Raw genomic sequence first — 20,962 nt, forward strand, 5'->3', positions numbered from 1 at the left:
AAATTTATAATAATAAAAAAAAGCAGGGCCAATGACACCTGAGCAGGTGAGGCAGAGGGGCCTTTGGGCCTTGAGGATGCAGGAAGTAACTCCCCCTACCCAAGACCCCCATCATTGCTTAATCTGCCCTCTGTGACAGAGTAAGAAGGGAGACTGCTCTGGTTGTGCGAAAGGTGTGTCTCATTTTTGCTAGTTGTCTCATTGTTACTTAGTGGCCACAGAGCCCGGCCACTAAGTGTGATTGGGAAAAGATCATTTAAAGGAACAATGTTGTAGGATGCTGTAAGACCAGCCTAAAGAAAAAGAAAGGGCTAAAGAGGGGCTCCATCGTAGGAATGCCCAGACAGGAAGAGAAACTAGAGAATGGGATCAGGGAAATGTTTATTTTAAAGAGAGAAAGGTGAAATTCGGTCCAAGGAAGGGTTACCGAACAATTGTGAAATTAAGTATCACATGACACATACCTGTGTAAAAAGAAGGGCTAGAGGAGGATTTTTTCTTTTTTAGAATGGAATTTTTTTACCCCCAAGACCAGTATCTTTTCCTGTTTTTTATGAATGGTTTGTATTTAGTGTGGCAGAGGGAGGCCCTCTGGACCTTGTGTTGCCCCTCGGCGGATGCCGACTTTTCTCTTTCTCAGCTGTCTTGTGCTGGCCTGGGCTCCTCTAGCCCGCTGGTGCCAAGAAGGAAAATGGATTTACAACCTCCGGCCCGTTCCCATGCCCTATTCTGAACTGCTCTATTCAAGGATATTTCTGGGGAGACACAAGTGTGCTCTGGGCTGGACATAATGACTCGGGAGGTGGCCTCAGTGTGGGGTGGTGCTTGCCAGGACACAGAGGCCCGGGTGGCATCAGGGGTGGCTTGAGAGGTGTTTTAGAGGAAATCTAGCTCCATAATCTTCAGTGTCCCCCAAGCTATTACAAGTAAAGACTAATTACAAAAAACAGGAAGAAAAAAGGAAAAAAATTAAATACCTGCATGTTCGTGCACACACATACCACGCCACATACTATACACACATCACACACTACACACACTAGTGTATCCCTAGGCTAGTTCATAGGAGGAAAATTATCACTAAAATACTTACTTGACCATTGGAAAGAGAAAACAAAATTTTTTTTGGAGACCTTTAGTAAAAGCTTCCAATGCACTTGGAACCTAAAAGAGGATTCAGAGTCTAACTGGCTTGTCAAATCAGATTGCTGCTCCTAGATACTTCTTTACAAAATTATTTAGCCACCGACTATGATACTTACTGAGCCACATGGCCTGGGAGGTAGAGAAATCCCCAGAGAATGGTTTGGTGCCATAGACTTTCCCCTAATGGACTTTTACTACTGTGTGTTTGATATGCTTTACACACACACACACACACACACACAAAACCAACTTGAATTTCTGTAAATTATAAAACTAATGCACTCAGAATCAGGAAGAAAAATAAATTTGAAAACACAAAATTAAAAACACCTGCGAAGGACTTCCCTGGTGGCACAGTGGTTAAGAATCCTCCTGCCAATGCAGGGGATATGGGTTCGAGCCCTGGTCCGGGAAGATCCCACATGCTGTGGAGCAACTAAGCCTGTGCACCACAACTACTGAGCCTGTGCTCTAGAAACCGCAAGCCACAACTACTGAGCCCATGTGCCACAACTACTGAAGCCCACGTGCCTAGAGCCTGTGCTCCACAACAAGAGAAGCCACGGCAATGAGAAGCCTATGCACCGCAACGAAAAGTAGCCCCCGCGCGCAGCAACGAAGACCCAGTGCAGTCAAAAATAAAGAAATAAATTTATTAAAAAATAAATAAAAACATCTGCAAGGCATAGTAGGCCGTAAATGAAGTCAGAAAGAAATGAAAAAGTGGGGGAAATATTTGTAACGCATGTGACAAACCAAGGGTTAATTTCTAATTTACTATGAGTTTATACAAATGAGTATGAAAAAGACCAAGAACTCAATAGGAAAATGGGTAAAGGATAAGGATAAGAATAAGCAGGTCACAGAGAAAGAGGGAGAGAGAGAGAGAGGGAGAGAGCACGCTCAACCCCACTAATAATTTTTTTTTTTTTTTTTTTTGCGGTACGCGGGCCTCTCACTGTTGTGGCCTCTCCCGTTGCGGAGCACAGGCTCCGGACGCGCAGGCTCAGCGGCCATGGCTCACGGGTCCAGCCGCTCCGCGGCATGTGGGATCTTCCCAGACGGGGCAACGAACCCGTGTCCCCTGCATCGGCAGGCGGACTCTCAACCACTGCGCCACCAGGGAAGCCCCACTAATAATTTTTTAAATGCAAATCAAAACAAATATAGATGCCATTTTTCTCCTATGGTATTGGCAAAAATTTTAAGTGTGATAATACACAGTAGTGTTGACAGCGAGGAAAATAATTCACTCTCCTACTGTTGGTGGTAGTATAAATTGGTACAGTCATTTTGGAAGGAGAACCAACAATTCTGTTGCTAGGAATATATCCCATTGATATAATAATAAAGATATGTCAAGGTATATACAAGAATGTTTATTACTGAATATTTATAACAAAGTTTGAAATAATTTTAATGTTTTTAGACAGAGGCCTAGATAAATAATGTTTGGAATATCTTTCCGTGGAATTCTATTGCCTTTTAAAAATGAGATTTATCTCTATGTGCTAACATAGAAAGATCTCCAGGTGGGTGAAAAAAGCAAGGCGCAAAATGCTGTGCACATAATATGATACATTTTGTGGAAAAAAATGTAAAGGAAAGAAACATTTACTATACATGCAGAAATTTTTCTTGTTGCATATACAAGGAAGTGTGAATGGTGAGTAGCTCTACCAAGAGTTACTAGAAAACAGGAGGGAGACTTTTTTACTTTTAATTTTATAGTTTCCTAATGTTTGACATTTTACCATGTGTGTGCATTTATTTATTTTTTTCACTAAAAATGTTGAGGAATTTTGTGTTATTTCTTCTTAAAACTTTTTGTATTAAAATGAAAGTAATGATGAGGATGTGGAGCAACAGGAACTCTCATTCGTTGCTGGTGGGAATACAAAATAGTACAGCTACTTTGGAAGATAGTTGGGTGGTTTCTTATAAAACTAAACATAGTCTTACCATATGATCCAGCGATCACACTCCTTGGTATTTACCCGAAGGAGTTGAAAATTTAGGTCCACATAAAAACCTGCACACAGATGTTTAAGTAACTTTATTCATAATTGCCCAAACTTGGAAGCAACCAAAATGTCTTTCAGTAGGTGAATGGATAAACTGTGGCACATCCAGACAATGGGATATCATTCAGTGCTAAAAAGAAATGAGCTATCAAGTCATGAAAATGTGTGATAATACACAGCAGTGTTGACAGTGGAGGAACCTTAAATGCGTATTACTAAGTGAAAGAAGCCAATCTGAAAAGGCTCCATACTGTATTATTCCAACTATTTGGCACTCTGGAAAAGGCAAAACTATGGAGACAATAAACAGATCAGTGGTTGACAGGAGTTAGGGCAGGGAGGAATGAATAGATGGGGCACAGAAGATTTTTAGGGCTGTGAAAATACTCTGTGTGAGATGTAGAGAACAAACGTATGGACACCAAGCGGGGGAAATCGAGGAGTGGGGGAGTGGTGGTGGGATGAATTGGGAGATTGGGATAGACATATATACACTAATATGTATAAAATAGATAACTAATAAAAAGAATAAAGATGCTGCCTGACAAACGGTAAAGAGAGAGACAAAGAAGGAAAGCTCTCTTGTTGCTTGTCCTCACGGCTTCCTGCTTTGAAAGTGGTCCTGTGAGGTCATAGGATGCCCAAGGCTACAGTAGCCATTTGGCATGTGAAGGAGAAAAGCTTGAAGGTGAGAAGTCAACACAGATGGTGGATTAGGAGAGAAAGAACTTGACATCACAGAGTCGCTGGACTCATCTGGAAACTTACTACCTCTAGAATTCTGTTATATAAGATAAACATCTATTTTGTAAAGTCACTGCTAGTTATATTTTCTGCGACTTGAGGCCAAAAGTATCTTATTCTATCCTAGCAGCAATTTAACAATTCCATCTATTTCCTAAATAAAGAAAGTTTGTGTTGAAAACAAAAAAGAAAAGAAAAAAAAAAAAGAAATAAAATACTCTGTGTGATACTATAATGATGGACACATCCAAACTCATAGGATGTACAACACCATGAGTGAACCTTAAGGTAAATTATGGACTTTGGGTGATTATGGTATGTCAGTGTAGGTTCATCAAGTGTAGCAAATGTACCACTTTGTTGGGGAATGTTGATAACGGGGGAGGCTATGCATGTGTGAGGGCAGGGCATATACAGGAAATCTTTGCACCTTCCTTTTAATTTTGCTGTGAACTTAAAACTGTTCTAGAAAATTAAGTCTTCAAAAAAAAAAATTAAAATTTAGGGACTTCCTTGGTGGTCCAGTGGTTAAGGCCCCACACTCCCAATGCAGGGGGCCTGGGTTTGATCCCTGGTCGGGGAATTAGATCCCACATGCCACAACTAAAAGATCCCTAGCAAGCCGCAACTAAGACCCAGTGCAGCCAAATAAATAAATAAATACTTTTTTAAAAAATTTAAAAATTATAGTAGCATACCATTGTTCACCCTCTATGAGAAAAATAAATATTTCTGTCAAAACAAAAAAGCAAAGTGATATATAATTATTGTTGAAATTTTGGAAGATACAGAAACCTTTAAAAAGGTAATAAAAATGATATATAATCTCAACCCAAATATAACCTGTTACCGTTGTAGTGGATTTCCTTTCATTCTTTTTTCTATACATATGAATGTGGCCAATCAGGATGTCTTTGAACATTTTCCAAAGTAAATGAAACTAAAACTAGCTCTAGCCTTTAACTACTGAATTAGCCCATCACCTCTTTCTTGGAGCTTCCCCTTCTCTTGGACTGCCCAGGGCCTTGGGGTTTATGTAACCGACAAAGGAGTCCTGTGGAAGCTAACACCAGTGGGATAAAAGCCCAGACGTCCCAAGCTCTGGATGGTGGCTGTTTCTGCAATTGCTCCTCACCACCACAAGGTGTCGCTCTCCGATGCCCGTGCAGGTTCCCACCAAGGTGACCCTGCAGGCCAGTCCTTCAGACAGGCCTGTTAGGGGATTCCACTCCCTCAGGAGTTTTTTACCAGCTCCCAAGCCTTCATTCTTAGTTCCAGCCCTTTCAAGCCCCACCAGTCTCAGTGTATTGCTTAATTTTTAATTTTATTAACAATATTTTTAATGTCCACAAGTTTTCTCAATTTGTAATTTTTTAAGATTAAAAAAATATTTTCAACTGAGATAAAATTTATATACAATGAAAGGCACAGATCCGATATCTAATAAAAAAAAATAAAGATGCTGCTTGACAAAGAGTTTCAACAAGTATATATGACTTGATGTACACGTCTTTGATTTTTTTTTTTTTTTTTTTTGCGGTACGCGGGCCTCTCACTGTTGTGGCCTCTCCCGTTGCGGAGCACAGGCTCCGGACGTGCAGGCTCAGCGGCCATGGCTCACGGGCCCAGCCGCTCCATGGCATGTGGGATCTTCCCGGACCGGGGCACGATCCCATGTCCCCTGCATCGGCAGGTGGACTCTCAACCACTGCACCACCAGGGAAGCCCACCCTCTTTAAAAAATTATCTTTAAACATCATCCATATTCAAGGCATGGGTTAATAGGTTATGGCCTGGATTCATTCTGGAGACAGTTTATTTTCAAGGTCAAACTGAGTCTTAAAAAGGCTAGGACAGGTACTTCCTCAGTGGTCCAGTGGTTAAGACTTCACACTTCCACTGGAGGGGGCGTGGGTTCCACGCCTGGTCAGGGAACTAGGATCCCACATGCCGCGCAGCCAAAAAATAAATAAATAAAATAAAATAAAATAAAAAGGCTAGGACAAGACTTAACAGTTCATAACTATGAATCATCACCAAAAGCTAGAATTCCTTCTTGTGCTTAGAAAACATAAAGAAATGTATTCATGTACATTTCCAAATTTCCAATAAAACAAGGTGAAGTCCATACACTGTAGTCTTTTTTGTTTGTTTGTTTGTTTTTTGTTTCTCACCCCAGCCTCTTCTCAAGGGCTTAAAACTCTAGTGAGCTGTTGGGGAGTTCCTGGAAGGCAAGCACTATTTTCATTCATATCTAGTAGTGAGCTCCCAGTTGACTCAAAACATTTGTGAAATTAAGCAATTTCCCTAATGATGTGAAAGTTTTTATGTAACGGAATCAGATGGGCCTCAAGGAGGAAGGAGAGAGAAGATTCTCCCCCCACACCCCACAGGCGGACAGCCCAGGGCACTAGGCCCAGATGTTTGTCCCTCCCTTGTCTTCCCCATCTCTGTCCCACTCCCCAGGCAAGTCAGATGGCAGAACCCAGCACAACAGGAGGAAAAAGAGTGACAGATGGAACCGGGGTAGGAAGACAAGCCCCTCTGGCTAGGCAGTGTGGAGGCCACTTCTGCCAGACTGAGAGCTGCACAAGTAAAGGCAGGAAACCCCCTGCATGTGGGTGAATTAGAAAGTTGAAAAACAGGAATTCCAGGGCACTAGCAAGAACATGAGTAAAAAGCCGACCACAGAGTCTAGACTGAGTAAGAGGCAGCAAGGGAACAATAAGCAAGGAAGCAAAAGAGGTCCCAGTTATCATAAGGGTGGGGGAGAGATGGAATAAGGAGAACGGAGGTGAGGTCCTGAACTAGAAGCAGGTTGCGATGCGGCCAGGCCTTTGGAGGTTGAGTAGAAGGAGGTGGAAGTCACTGGAGCAGTGGAGGCCAAGGGACCATGAGCACAGGTGGTGGAAATGTCATCAACATGCATCTGAGGTCACTGAGGATGAGGGCAAGACACTGGGATGAGAGGAGCCGGCTAGCCAGGTCCCAAAGCCATCAGCGAAGGCTGCAGAGAGGCCAGGAGCAGAGGTTCTCAGCTAAGGTGTGGTGCCCAGGCATGGTGTGGTCATTTTGAGGCAGGAGATAGATGGGCCCCATGCTGAGCAGCTGGAGTTTCTCCCCTGTGGACAGATACTCAAAAAAAAGAGGAGCGAGAGCGGAGATGACCCCTGCCCAGATAAGAGATAAAAGAGCACATATTTTTCATTCTCGAGGTCAGGAAGACATTCCCGACTACACATGCACAGAAAGGTTCCTTGGAGGTCAAAAGGGAGGTGGCAGCACCCCATAGTAAGTGACGTCAACCTACCCTAGGCCTCTTCGCTAGAATCCATCTTGGCTAAGAGATGCATGCACACATGGGAGGACCCTGAGATAAATCAAATGTGGACTCAGAATCAGGCAAAGCAAGATGATTGGCCAAAGGAAACCTGGAAGAAATGCCCCCTATAAGTGATTCAAACTACCATGAGGGCACGCCTCTCTCTCTGAGCCCACCCATGTGTCTATCCACACATACTCTTTTTCCTTCTAATAAACACTTCACTTGTTTCACTACTTTCTGTCTCTATGTGGAAATTCATTTCTACACAGCTGATGGGCCAGGGCTTTGTCAGTGGTCACTGGGCCCTGGTGGTCTAGCGGCTAGGATTTAGCGCTCTCACTGCCGTGGCCTGACTTCAGTCTCTGGCCGGGAACAAAAATTCTGCTTCAAGCCGCTGCAGGACGAGGCCGCCTGAGATCAGTTTGAGGGGAATGTTGGGGCAGCACAACCAGCATCAGGAGCTGTGCTTCAGCTGACTTGTGCCACCATCCATGGAGCAGCTGCAACCCCAAATCTAGATGGCAGTGCTGGGGGGCGGCAAAGATTGGTGGGTGACGATGGAGAGGCCGTGTAGCCGTCCTGCTGATATGTAACTATTGCTGGAGTTTGGGGGAGGTCAGTAAACGACTCCCCTCTTTCCCTCACCTGAGTTCAGCATTCATTGAGAGATGGATTCAGGAGGAATTCATTCAGATGGATTACTCCCATTCAACAAATATTTTTTAGTTATCTTTTTCTAGGCTTTTTTTCTTTTCCTTTTTTTTTTTAATTGGGTATAGTTGCTTTACAATGTTGTGTTAGTTTCTGCTGTACAGTGAAGTGAATCAGCTCTATGTATACATATATCCCCTCTTTTTTGGATTTCCTTCCCATTTAGGTCACCACAGAGCATTGAGTAGAGTTCCCTGTGCTATACAGTAGGTTCTCATTAGTTATCTATTTTATACATATTAGTGTATATATATCAATCCCAGTCTCCCAATTCATCCCACTCCCTCTTTCCCCCCTTGGTGTCCATACATTTGTTTTCTGTGTCTGTGGACCCAGCAATCCCACTACTGGGTATATACCCTGAGAAAACCATAATTCAAAAAGACACATGCAGCAAAAAAAAAAAAAAAAAAAGACACACGCACCCTAATAGTCATAGCAGCACTACTTACAATAACCAGGTCACGAAAGCAACCTAAATGCCCATTGACAGGTGAATGGATAAAGAAGATGTGGTACATATATACAATGAAATATTACTCAGCCATAAAAAGGAACAAAGTTGGGTCATTTGTAGAGACGTGGTTGGATCTAGAGACTGTCATACAGAGTGAAGTAAGTCAGAAAGAGAAAAACAATATTTCATATTAACGCATATAGAAAAATGGTACAGATGAACCTATTTGCAAAACAAATATTTATTATTATTTATATGTGCCAGGATGTGCCAATGATTCAGCAATGAATAAAATAGCAAAACCCCTACCCTCATCGAGCTTACATTCTGGTTGAAAGAGATGGACAATAAATTTTAAAAGATAAGTAAAGCACGTGGTATGTTAGAATAAACTAAAACAGAGGAGAGAAATGGAGGGTGCTGGAGGTGTAATTGTGAACAAGATGGTCAAGAAAGGCCTTGCTGATAAGGTGAGAAGTGGGAAAAGACTGGAAGGAGGAAAGGGACCATGCCTTGCTGATATCTGAAGGAAGAGCATTCCAGGCAGAAGACTGTAAGTGCAAGGGCCTGGCCTATTTGAAGACTCTAAGCTAATCGTGGTGGTCCTATTTTCCTTTCTAGCGACTGGTTTAAGGGGTGAACAGTGACGCAATTCTGACCTGTGAGATGAGAAATGTAATCGGCATGGGGGCTCCTGGGAACGGTTTCCATAATCTGGAGAGATGGTCCTGTTCTATCTATGGACTTTTCTATAGCTGATGTGATGTCTGAAACTGTTGCAGCCATGTTGTGGCAAAAGGGGAAGCCAGCCTGAGATGGCAGAGCAGAAAAATAGAAAGAACCTAGGTCTTTGATGACATCAGTAAGCCACTGCTCGTGCCAAACTTGGAGCTTCCTTAAGACCAATGCAAGATCATGTCAGCCCTGGGTAAGGTGAGGTGTATGGTTCAATAAATATGTAGGTTTATTATAATGTCTGTAATGTCAGGATATTATATGAGAATCCAGCTATTACATTTTTCAAGTAAAACCTTATGAATTTGTCACTAAGCATATGAAAAGATATGCAAATTCACCAATAATCCAAATATACACATTAAAACGAAATATCATTATGTGACAATAATATTGGACAAAAAAAAAATGTTGGTAATACCCAGTCTGATGAAGATTCAGAAAAACAAGCACTTTTTTTTTGGCCACACCACACGGCTTGCGGGATCTTAGTTCCCAACCAGGGATTGAACCCCGGGACACAGCAATGAAAGCACCAAGCCCTAACCACTGGGCCACCAAGGAACTCCCAACAAGCACTTTCATAGACAGTTGGTAGAAGTATAAATTGAGCGAGCCTTTGGAATATGATTTAGCAGTATCTATCAATATTTTAAATGGGCAGAACCCTTCAATCAGCTTTGGACTTCTCGGTATCATAGGAAAATATTCATGCATATAAAGACATGTACAAACTGGATGTAATATAAAAAAAACTGGAATCCACCTAAATATTGTTCAATAGTGGAGTGATTACTTTGATTATGATAGAGGCATATTGTTTGATTCTAAGTACAGTCGATTCTCACTATTTACAGTATTAAAAAAGAGACCCAAAATGGAGTTACTTGTGCTAAGCCCAAGTCACCAAGCCAAAACTTAGTACCAAACCTAACTGCAATTTCAGTCTCCCACGGAAATGTCATCTTAACTGGTCAGTCTTAAGAATTTAATTAATTCTTGGAATTTCCTGGTCAACAGTAGTGTGGTAATCTCCTGGTAGACCCCTTCCATCCCCGAGAAAGATAAGGTCATCCACTTTTTTCCTTGTCACTACCCCCTTTTGTCTATAACAACCTTTCTTTTTCAGCAGCTCTTTGGAGCTCCTTTCTGTTTGCTAGATGGGATGCTGCTTGATTCATCCATCATTGAATAAAGCCAATTTGATTTTTAAATTTACTCAATCAGGGCTTCCCTGGTGGCGCAGTGGTTAAGAATCTGCCTGCCAATGCAGGGGACAAGGGTTCAAGCCCTGGTCCGGAAAGTTCCCACACGCCGCAGAGCAAGGAAGCCCATGCGCCACAACTACTGAGCCTGCAATCTAGAGCCCGCGAGTCACAACTACGGAGCCGAAGCCTGCGTGCCTAGAGCCCGTGCTCCGCAACAAGAGAAGCCACCGCAGTGAGAAGCCTGCGCACCGCAACGAAGAGTAGCCCCGCTCGCCGCAACTGGAGAAAGCCTGTGCGCAGCAAGGAAGACCTAATGCAGCCAAAAATAAATAAATTAAAAAAAAAAAAGATTTACTCAGTCAAATTTTGTTTCTTAACAACAGTCATTATGTTCTAAAAAGCCACTGCAAACACTGAATTAGCAAATATAGAACCATCTCTCCTACCGGAAATACAGGGTTAGGTTCCTTGGAGCCTCTAGTCACAACATTTTCATCAACTAATCAACATATAACCTTGTTTTATGTGTGTTTCTATTTAAAGACACCTTATTAAATATATATTTCTTACAAATAATTGATTGCATAGTCTTTCAATGATTTAGAGGCAGAGCTTTTGAGGCTATTTGAGTTATACGGGCTCATTTGCCAACGTCCTTGTAAAACAAGCCATTTTCATCAGCATTGTAAACCTGCTCTTCCACATAACCTTTTTGCTGTATAACATTTAGCAGGTTTTTAAAAAATTCTTCCGTAGCCTCCTGATCTGCAGAACTAGCCTTGCCTGTGAATTTAACATTTAGGCAATAGGCAACATGCCCTATTGCCTTTGAAATGTTTCAACCAGCCATCATTTGCTGAAAGGATTTAACATTTTCCTGATTCAACGTGACTATAAATTTCTTTGTCTTTCAAGCCTCACAACAATGCTGTCAATTATGCTATTTTATTGCTTGTCATCTCATGAATCTATAAATTTAACTACTTGTCTATCTTTTCCATAGCTTCATCACACACTATAAATGATACTTTAGCACTTTTTGGAGCAGCCTCATGTACAGATTGGCCAAATTCCGCTTCCTTTTTCTAGGTGTAAGGTATTGTTGATTCATTAACACAGACCTCACAGCCAAGGACACTATGACTCATGCCTGAAGGGAGCTTATCTAACCCACATGTTTTCTCCATAAGGCACATCCCAGCCTTCTTGATCCTAGGAACACTACATAGCACTATAGCACTATGCTTGGGGGCCATTTAAAAAGTGAAATCAACAACAAAAAGCACACACACACACACACACACACACACACACACACACAAACCTGGCATTAAATAGACCACACAAAGGACACTCATTTGCAGTACGAGAGCTGGAGCTGAAGCTGGAAGGCAGAGCATGGCCTTGTTCAACCTTAGCTGGGAATACGCTCATCAAACAACTCAAATTTTTTGCAGCTCTGCACGTGTCTGCAAATGACCCCATAAGTGCTATGAGTATTGATTTTGGAGTCACAAATAAATTTTCAAGAGTTGGCAAATTTACAAATATGGAATCTGTAGATAATGAGGATGAACTGTACCTATTAAAAAGTATAAGATAGGGACTTCCCTGGCAGTCCTTCCACTGAAGGGGGTGCAGGTTCCATCCTTGGTGGGGGAACTAAGATCCTGCATGCTGCACGGGCTCAGCCAAAAAAATTTTTTTTTGAAAAAAGAATAAGATCAGTTTGTATTTGCTTAGCAGGATGCCCATGGTATGTTTTTAAGTGAAGAAAGAGTTTCAGAACAACATGTATAAAGGTGAAAAAAGCAAATGCTTAAAAGAGCCATGCAGGTAATGTAAAATGGTGAGGTGGGCGCGGGGAAGACATCTGGGAAGAGTGGAGACTGGGGAAGAGGAGAGCTCATCCCACCTGCAGGGGGCAGCCCACTGCTCACTGATAGTCAATTTTTTCCCGGTAGAAGAAGTGTGATGCCTTATCTTCCAGGTTTTCAAGATGTTCATGGGACTTCCCTGGTGGTCCAGTGAGTAGGACTCCTTGCTCCCAATGCAGGGGGCTTGGGTTCAATCCCTGGTCATGGAACTAGATCCCGCATACATGCCACAACCAAGAGTTCACATGCTGCAACTAAGAAGGCTGCATGCCACAAGTAAGACTCGGCCCAGCCTAAACAAATAAATAGAAATAAATCTTAAAAAAAAAAAAAGAAAGGATTTTCATGAAATATCCCAATTTAAAATGTTGACAACTTATTTCAAATTTAAAAAAATTCTATGTGAGTCAAACAAAACCCATTATAGGCTACATTTGGCCTACAAGCTGCCAGATTGTATTCCCCAGTGTGGGGTAGTATGTATGAGAAAAGTACAGATATAAACAGAAAAAATGTCTGAAAAGATACACATCCACCAGACCATTCACAGTGGTTACCTCGGGGTAGAGGAAAAGAATAGCGTTGTTGAAGGCAGGGGGTGGGTCTTCATCTTTTCTGTATTGTTTGAGACCTTGGCCATGAAAGTATAGTTATATATTATCTACTTTAAAAGGGAAAAAAGCCCTATGAATTAAAGGGCTGAGTATTATTCCTGTGGCCCCTGAGGTTGGGCAGTATTAGTGCCCTCTGCCTTAGATTGCAAAGATTGTATCTGTATTTCTAACTTCCCTTTTTTTTTTTTTTCTTCAGTTTCTGGCTGTGCCACATGGCATGTGGCATGTAGTTCCCCAACCAGGGATGGGACCTGCACTCCCCCCCCCACCCCAACCGCGCACTGGAAGCCAGAGTCTTAACCAGTGGACCGCCAGGGAAGTGCCTCTAACTTGCTTTTTAAGTTACCATTGTTTTACTTATTTAGAGAATGTTTGTTTTCAAGCAATATAAACCCACTCAAAATAGTTCTGGACCGGGACTTCCCTGCGGTCCAGTGGTTAAGACTCTGCGCTTCCAATGCAGTGGGGTGCGGTTCCAACCCTGGTCGGGGAACTAAGATCCCACATGCTGGGTGACCAAGAGCAAACAAACAAAAAAACAGCTCTAGACCAAAGGAGGATTTGGTAGGAAGGAGCAATCTGGTAGCATCCCGCGGCAGCAATGAAACCAGGCCCACAGGGGACTAGAAGTAAATGCTAAAAGCCATGTGGCCTGGCCCCAGAGCCAGCCTCCTTGGCCTCCTGAATCTGCTGCTTTCTGACACTTGATTCATTCTTCTCCTTGGTAAGCCTGCTTCTTCAGCTCACGCCTGGGGTTTCTGTGGCCTCTTGCACCCTCGAGTAGGAGTCTGGTAAGTGGTATTTCTGGGAGAGAGAATTCGACTGTGGCCAGTGAGTTCTTGAGCTGGACCAAATATCCTCTCCCCGTTCAACCACCTGTCAAGGGAAAAATGCGATCCCCTGGTGCATAACTGGCTCCCGGGCCCCACCGCAGCAGGGTGGGCGTGTCTCAGAGATGGAGGGTGTGACCTGGGGAGGGGCCTCAAAAAGCCTCCACAGTTGCAGCTGCAAGTTACACGTTTACAGGCCCTATAAATGCTGGATCTGATAGAACATGTTAGTTCATCAGGGAGATAGCAGAGCGAAGTAGCCAAGATCTGGGATTCTGGTAGGGGGACCACCTCTCCCGGTTTCCCCAAAATTTGGGCTTTTAGTTTTAAAACCAGGATAGTTTTTAAGAGTTTTCCAGGATGGGGGATAATCACTCCTCAAACTGGGAAAATTCTAAGCAAATCAGGATGAGTTGTGCCCCCTAGGTTTTGGAGTTAGATTTGGTTTTGAATCCTGGCTCAGCTGCTATAGCTGTGTGACACTGGGCAAGTCACTTTATCTCTTACACCTCAGTTTCTTCCTTGTAAAATGAGAATAATAATATTTCCCACCTCATAGAGTGAAATAAGCACTTAGTGAGCACTCAATAAAGTAGGCAATTAGGTAATCATACACATGATTAAAAAGTAGAAATACAATGAATGGAGAAAAATCTCACTCCCACCTCTATCCCTCAGGACACAGGTCTCCTCCCCAGAAGTAACCACTCTTAACAGTTTCTTGTGTATCCTTCTAGAGATAGTCTGTGAATTATAGGAATATGTATACTGATCTTTTTTTTATTAAAAAATATTTATTTTATTTATTAATTTGGTTGTGCCAGGTCTTAGTTGTGGCATGCAAACTCTTAGCTGTGGCATGCATGTGGGATCTAGTTCCCTAACCAGGGATTGAACCTGGGACCCCTGCATTGGGAGCATGGAGTCTTAACCACTGGACCACCAGGGAAGTCCCAACTGATCCTTTTTTAAATATAAATGTTAGTAGACTACACATTCTGTTCTGCTGATAACATTTTTTTTCATGCAATACTCTATCTTGGAAGGCATTCCACACCAGAACATTTAGATCTGCCTCGTTATTTTTAATGATTACATAGTATTTCCTGGTCTGGGGATTTATAATTCCTTTAGCCAATCTCCTACTGATTGACATTGGGGTTGTTTCTAGTCTTTGGTTAATTGAAACATTATGGCAAACAATATAATATTATCTAGTATACACATCTTTGTGCATATTCATAAGTGTGTCTGTAGGATAAATTCCTAGATGTAGAAATACTGGGTCAACGGAGCTATTATTATCTTTAATTATTATTATTACTATTATTAATCTCTAAGAAGTCAGATGTTGGATCCACTCTTCCTTTCTGAAGGCAGATAGTAGCTGTTCACCTAAGCATAAAGAGATCTACATCTGTGCCCTTTGTGAGGAAGAAGTCATTAAGTCCTGGTGCTGACCTCTTGGAAAATTCTAGGATGCCTCTGCTACTTCTCTCCTTCCACACCCTCCTTCTTTCCCTGTTCACAGTGGCACATGACTCCATTCCCACAAAGTTCCTCAATTCCATCCCTCAACTGACACTGAGATGGTGTCTCAGCCTGGGTTCCTTAGAAAACAGGGCCTGAGGCAAAGTTTTTATACCGGCACCTTATGAGGGTGTGTATCCCAGGGAAACAGGGGTGAAGGGGAAAGGGGGTGAAGGAACGAGGAAGAGCAAATAGAAGAGCACGTGTTAGCGCCGTGCTAGCCACTGATTCTGCAAGCACAGTTTGCTTCCTGGGAATCACAAGACATCTTTGAGAAGCCAGGTAAAGCTTCTGCATCTCTGAGCATTCTGTGGGGGGCACCCTGTGGAGGAGGGGCAAGGAGGAGGGATAAACTGATCGATAGGCTGCCGTCTCCCACTGGTCAAAGTTTGCCCCTCATTGTGTCAACTCTTCCTCTCTTATGAGTGGAGCTGCACTACTCGGGCAGCCACAGAGAAAGCTAGAACCCAAGACAGCAGGGTCAAGCTCTGTGGCCAGTGCCACTCTGCGGGTGAGTCAGTGTGCATCCGTGGATTCTGAGGTGGTCCACTGGGTCTCTTACATCAGCAGCAGTAGGGAACCCACACGGCAGAGGATAGAAGCATAGATGCTGGTATGAGGCCTGGCATTGTTGTTTCATGCCCTCATGTCACATGAGGAACATGGAACAGCCGCCACAGAGCAAGTCATTCATTGCTAGTGTTCTGGCCAGAAAGCAAGGCAAATGCAGGACTTGTAATGGCACATAAACTGAGTCTGATACAGGTGGGAACATTGCCATATTTCACTGACCCTGGGATGTACATTTATAACCTTTTAGCATCATTGAAATCAGGATGCGTCTTACAATTGACAGCATGTCTGAGTGTAACTAGCAGTTTTGTTCCCTTTCTTGGTAGTACATAAGTGGCAGGTTAGATGAAATACATTAATTTCTTTAGGCTGATGTGTATCAATGCGTCTCTTGATACCCTGGGACCAGAAATGTTCTCACAAAAGAGGCACTCCCACTTCCTATGGGAAAGACCCTTAACAGGGAAGAGCAATTAGCAAATTCATAAATCAGGGATCTCGAATTTCCATTGTCGATTAATAAACTGTCCTTATGGTTAATATGACCATTCGTTGTTTATAGGTATCCGTGCCTGAAAACGTTTGCTTAGGTCAAGTCCGAGCTGTGAAACAGAAGTTCTTTCATGTGTTCATGGTGAGTAATGGCTTTAATGAAGGCAGAACTCCATGCTAAAGATTAATAAATACCTCATTAGCCTTGACAAAAGAAGTGTGACAACATGACTCCACTCTTTTTTTTTTAAAAGTGTGTATGAGTGTGTTTAACCATTATGTTCCAGGTGTGTGTTTATATTAACATCCCAAATTGTGATGCTCTAAAGTGTAGTCTTTAGAGACTAAATCCTCACTCCTCAAAGTGCGGTCCCTGAACCAGCAGTACTGGACAACACCCAGGAGATTGCTAGAAATGCAGAATCTCAGGCCCCACTCTGGACCTGCTGAATCCAAATATGTATTTAAAAATAATGCAAGCTCACGGGGACTTCCCTGGTGGTCCAGTGCTTAGGACTCCGCGCTTCCATTGCTGGGAGCCCAGGTTCGATCCCTGACCGGGTAACTAAGATCCCACATGCCGCAACTAAGCCGGCGCACCACAATTAGCGAAGCCCATACACTGCAACTAGAGAAGCCCGCGTGCCGCAGCAAAGACCCAGTGCAGCCAAAATAAACAAATTAATCAATTAAAATAAATAAAATAAAATGCAAGCTCCCACATCAACTGCTGAGTGGATAAACAAAATATGGTGGTATATCCATACCATGGAATATTATTCAGCCATAGAAAGGAATGAAGTACTGATACATGCTGTGATGTGGATAAGCTTTGAAAACGTTATGCTAAGTGAAGGCAGCCAGACACAAAAGGCCACAGATTGTATGATTCCATTCATATGAATGTCCAGGATAGGCAAATCCATAAGACAGAAAGTAGATTAGTGTTTGCTTAGGGAATGAGAGAAAGGAGGCATTGGAAGTTCCTGCTGATGGGTAAGGGGTTTCTTTTGGGGGTGATGGAAATATTTGGGAATTAGGTGGTGGTGATAGTTGCTCAACATTGTAAATATACTAAAAACCACTGAGTTGTACACTTAAATTTTTTGAATATTATGTTACATAAATTTTACCTCCAAAAAGTGTTAAAAATGAAGCCAAATGTAGCACATTGCCTGCAACCTTTAAAAAAAATCATATATTGTTTCCTTTTATTCGCACAGGATAGGAAAAGAAAATGCTGCTTAAATCATTATGTTAGAAAGAAATGCCATCTGATATTTATTGTTCCCCAAGTAGTACAACTTAGAAACCTTTGGGATTTATTTTGGATCCTCCATGTAAGTGAATGTAAAGTAAAATTCCCCCATAAATAGAGTGCTGTCGTAACGTCATTGAAGGAAAAATGATCAAAATAATAAAAGGTGTTTAAAAATGAAAAAAAAAAAAAAACTCAATCCCCAGGTGATTCATATGCCTGTTCAAGTTTGAAAACATTGCTCTAAATCCCATCTCCTTGACTGCAAGACCTCAGTGTCCTTCCCCACCCTCACCCGGAAAACTCTTCCTTTTTTTCCTCAGAATCCCCAGATGTGGCACTATTTCACTTGTTTTGTGCATCCCACGTCCTCCTCCTTACCCCTGGCCTGTCTGCAACAGCCCTGAGTCAGAGAGCTGCTCCACCAGGCAGCATTACCATCGCCCACGGGTTAGGAGAGGACCGTCCTTGCTCCAGGTCTGGATTGTATGGCTTCTCCTGTGCCCTGAAGAGCACTGCCAGTGGCCAAGGTCAAGGTCAGCCTCTGTGGAACATGGTTCTCTGTTTCTCGGTCTACTGTCATGATGGAGTGGCAGAAAAAATAAGGCAGACACCTCGCTATTCCCTAAATTGTCTTCCTCTCTTCTCCTCCTCCCCAGGCACCTCTGCATCAAAACACTCCTCTCTCCTCCTTCAAATAAAAAAGGAAAAGACACCAGATGCCCACACGCTTAATAAGCAATGGAGTAGGGAAAGAAAGGGAGGAGTCTCCTCTTCTCCCCTGAGATATCTGAACTCTAGCTTCTGCCCAGCTAAAATTTTCTATCTCACACACACACCCCCACACACACTCTGACATGCAATAAAGTATCAACAGTAGTTTTTTAGTGGGTGACAGGATGTCTCTCTTCTTTCTAATTATCTATATTTCTAGTTTTTCAAAAATGAATGAATGCATATTCCTTATATACTCATAAAAATAAAGTGTTTTGTTAGAGGAAATAAGAAACTCCCCATGATGATGGAATATGTGTTTTCAACATACATTTTTAAGTAGCGAATTTCTGTCTTGCAAAAATTGGCCTCTGAGGGTAACAAAGCCCTCCTCATATGGTTCACAGTACACAGAAAAGTCTTTTATATGGGATGTAGGGTTACCAGAGACAGGAAATGAGGTTGGTTCCCAGATCTTGGCAGGAGGTGTGGTGGGGAGGCCCTCTAGAAATCTCAGGCTTCCCTCTAAATGAGGACATGCTGAACTCTATCTTCAGTAAAAGAGCGGGTTCTTAAGAGAACTACCCCATTATTACACCAATTGGTGAGAATCCATGCCTGATCCTTTTTATCACATAGACCTAGGCACTAGATGCTTTGTTTTGAATCTCTAGCAAGGATTTGAATTGGTTAATTATCCTAGAAGTGATTCGGCTTAAAAGGGCTTAAAATTTTTTTACTATTCTTTATTATTAACAAAGTTAATTTAAGTTTCTCATTTTGTTTCTAATTTTATTCCCTTTTATGTGAGTTATCTGAACCTTTTTCACTAAGTTTAAATGGGTCATTCTAAAATATGGCATTAAAAAAATGTGTTCACTGAGGAATATTTAAAATACAGATGAGCAAAAAGTATTTCTATGTTTATGTGTATACACGTGTGTGTGTCTGTGTGTATGTGCGTACAGATGCTTGGATATGTTTTTTAATAGAAATGGTGCATTAGTGGGGAATTTTAAAATTTTGAGTGCCTGAACTGTATCATTCAAACTGGCTTAGTCAAGAAAAGAATATTTATTGACTTGTAAAACAAACCTAAGAAAAGTCAGGGTTATTTCTGGCCTCAGTGACCAAAGACTCAAGTATTCTCGGGGCTGCCTCCTGGCTTCTGCTCTTTGCTTCCCTCTCTCTGCGTTCACCTCATTCTCTCAGACTGCAGTTCGGCTGGTGGGAAACAAGGCTGCCAGTAGCCTGCAGCTTCACCTCTTCCCATTTTCACTTCCAAGAAGGAAAAGGTCTTTTTCCTTTGCTTCTAGCTTAAAAAGTCCCCGGGAAGGTCCCTGATAGGCTCAGCTTGGGTTACTCGCATACTCCCTGACAAATTGTCATGGGCAAGTTGGCCCAGTTCTGTGATTGCCTCAGTGTTGGTCAAGTGCCACCTCTAATCCAAACCCTGTGACAGAGGGACGGTCACGTAATCAGATGGCAGTTCCCATCTGAACCACTGGGTGTTGTTTCCTAAAGAAAGATCGGGTGCTATTGTCCCTAGAAGGATAGTGTGCTGGTAGACAAATGACAGATACTCACTACATACAAATGGGATTATATTTCAGTAACTGTTTTGTGACTCATAAAAAAATTTTCATTTTTCCATGTTCTACAACATAATTTCAATGATAATAGAATATAATGGCAGAATAGTGTTCTATTCTGGAATGCAAACATGACAACTGGAAGTGACCATGAGGACAAGACCCACACACTGAGGTTGGCAGAGCAGGAAGAGAGGACGCCTAGATTCTTGATATCATCTCAGAGTCGCTGCACCAGCGCTACACTTCTTCTTGTTTTTTGGGTTTTGGTTTATTTATTTATTTATTTAGGCCGCACCTCAGGGCATGTGGAACTTCCCTGACCAGGGATGAACTGGCGTCCCCTGCACTGGAAGCACGGAGTCTTAACCACTGGACCGCCAGGGAAGTCCAGCCCTACACTTCTTTTTTTTTTTTAATACATTTATTTATTTATTTATGGCTGTGTTGGGTCTTCGTTGCTGTGCATAGGCTTTCTCTAGTTGCGGCGAGCGGGGGCTACTCTTTGTTGCAGTGCATGGGCTTCTCATTGCGGTGGCTTCTTTTGTTGCAGAGCACGGGCTCTAGGTGCGCGGGCTTCAGTAGTTGTGGCACATGGGCTCAGTAGTTGTGGCTCGCAGGCTCTAGAGCACAGGTTCAGTAGTTGTGGCGCACGGGCTTAGTTCCTGCGCGGCATGTGGGACTTCCCGGACCAGGGCTCGAACCTGTGTCCCCTGCATTGGCAAGCAGATTCTTAACCACTGCACCACCAGGGAAGTCCTACACTTCCTGATACCTGAGAAAAATAACACCTGATTTGGCTAAACCACAGTGGTCAAGTGCTGTTCCCTATAAATGTACTTCCAGGCAGCCATTAAAAGTAGGCCAGGAAATTTATCATCAGTGAAGGGGGATGGCAGTGATGATAAAAACCCCAGAGAGGTTGAAAGGGAAACTGAAATAATGGAAAGTACAGCCTATTTTTTTTTTGAACTATTAAAGGAAACTGACCCATAAAGCATCCCTGAGTCAACCTGAGGCAGTTACAGCAGGGTGGAAATGGCAGCCACAGCTGAACTGAGCAGAAAGAGGGTTAGAGGTAGTACCCAAGGCTTCTCTGATGCTAGGTAGCATGAAGGGTTCCAGAAGTCCC

At 42.6% G+C, this 20,962-nt stretch overlaps 1 long non-coding RNA gene and 1 other non-coding gene across 2 annotated transcripts in view; one reads left to right on the forward strand and one right to left on the reverse strand.

The window, feature by feature from the left end:
* LOC125963456 (uncharacterized) overlaps positions 1–18,416 on the forward strand; it is a 62,544-nt gene extending 44,128 nt beyond the window's left edge. The window contains exons 2-3 of the long non-coding RNA XR_007475477.1: positions 16,337–16,408; positions 17,848–18,416. This is a non-coding gene — a long non-coding RNA (uncharacterized LOC125963456). The remainder of the gene's footprint in view (positions 1–16,336; positions 16,409–17,847) is intronic.
* Positions 14,548–14,620, reverse strand: TRNAW-CCA (transfer RNA tryptophan (anticodon CCA)). Its single transcript has one exon. It is a non-coding gene; the product is annotated as a tRNA-Trp (tRNA).
* Positions 18,417–20,962: the final 2,546 nt, after the last annotated feature.

The sequence above is a fragment of the Orcinus orca genome, chromosome 2 (assembly GCF_937001465.1).
Source record: "Orcinus orca chromosome 2, mOrcOrc1.1, whole genome shotgun sequence".
Lineage (NCBI taxonomy): Eukaryota > Metazoa > Chordata > Mammalia > Artiodactyla > Delphinidae > Orcinus > Orcinus orca.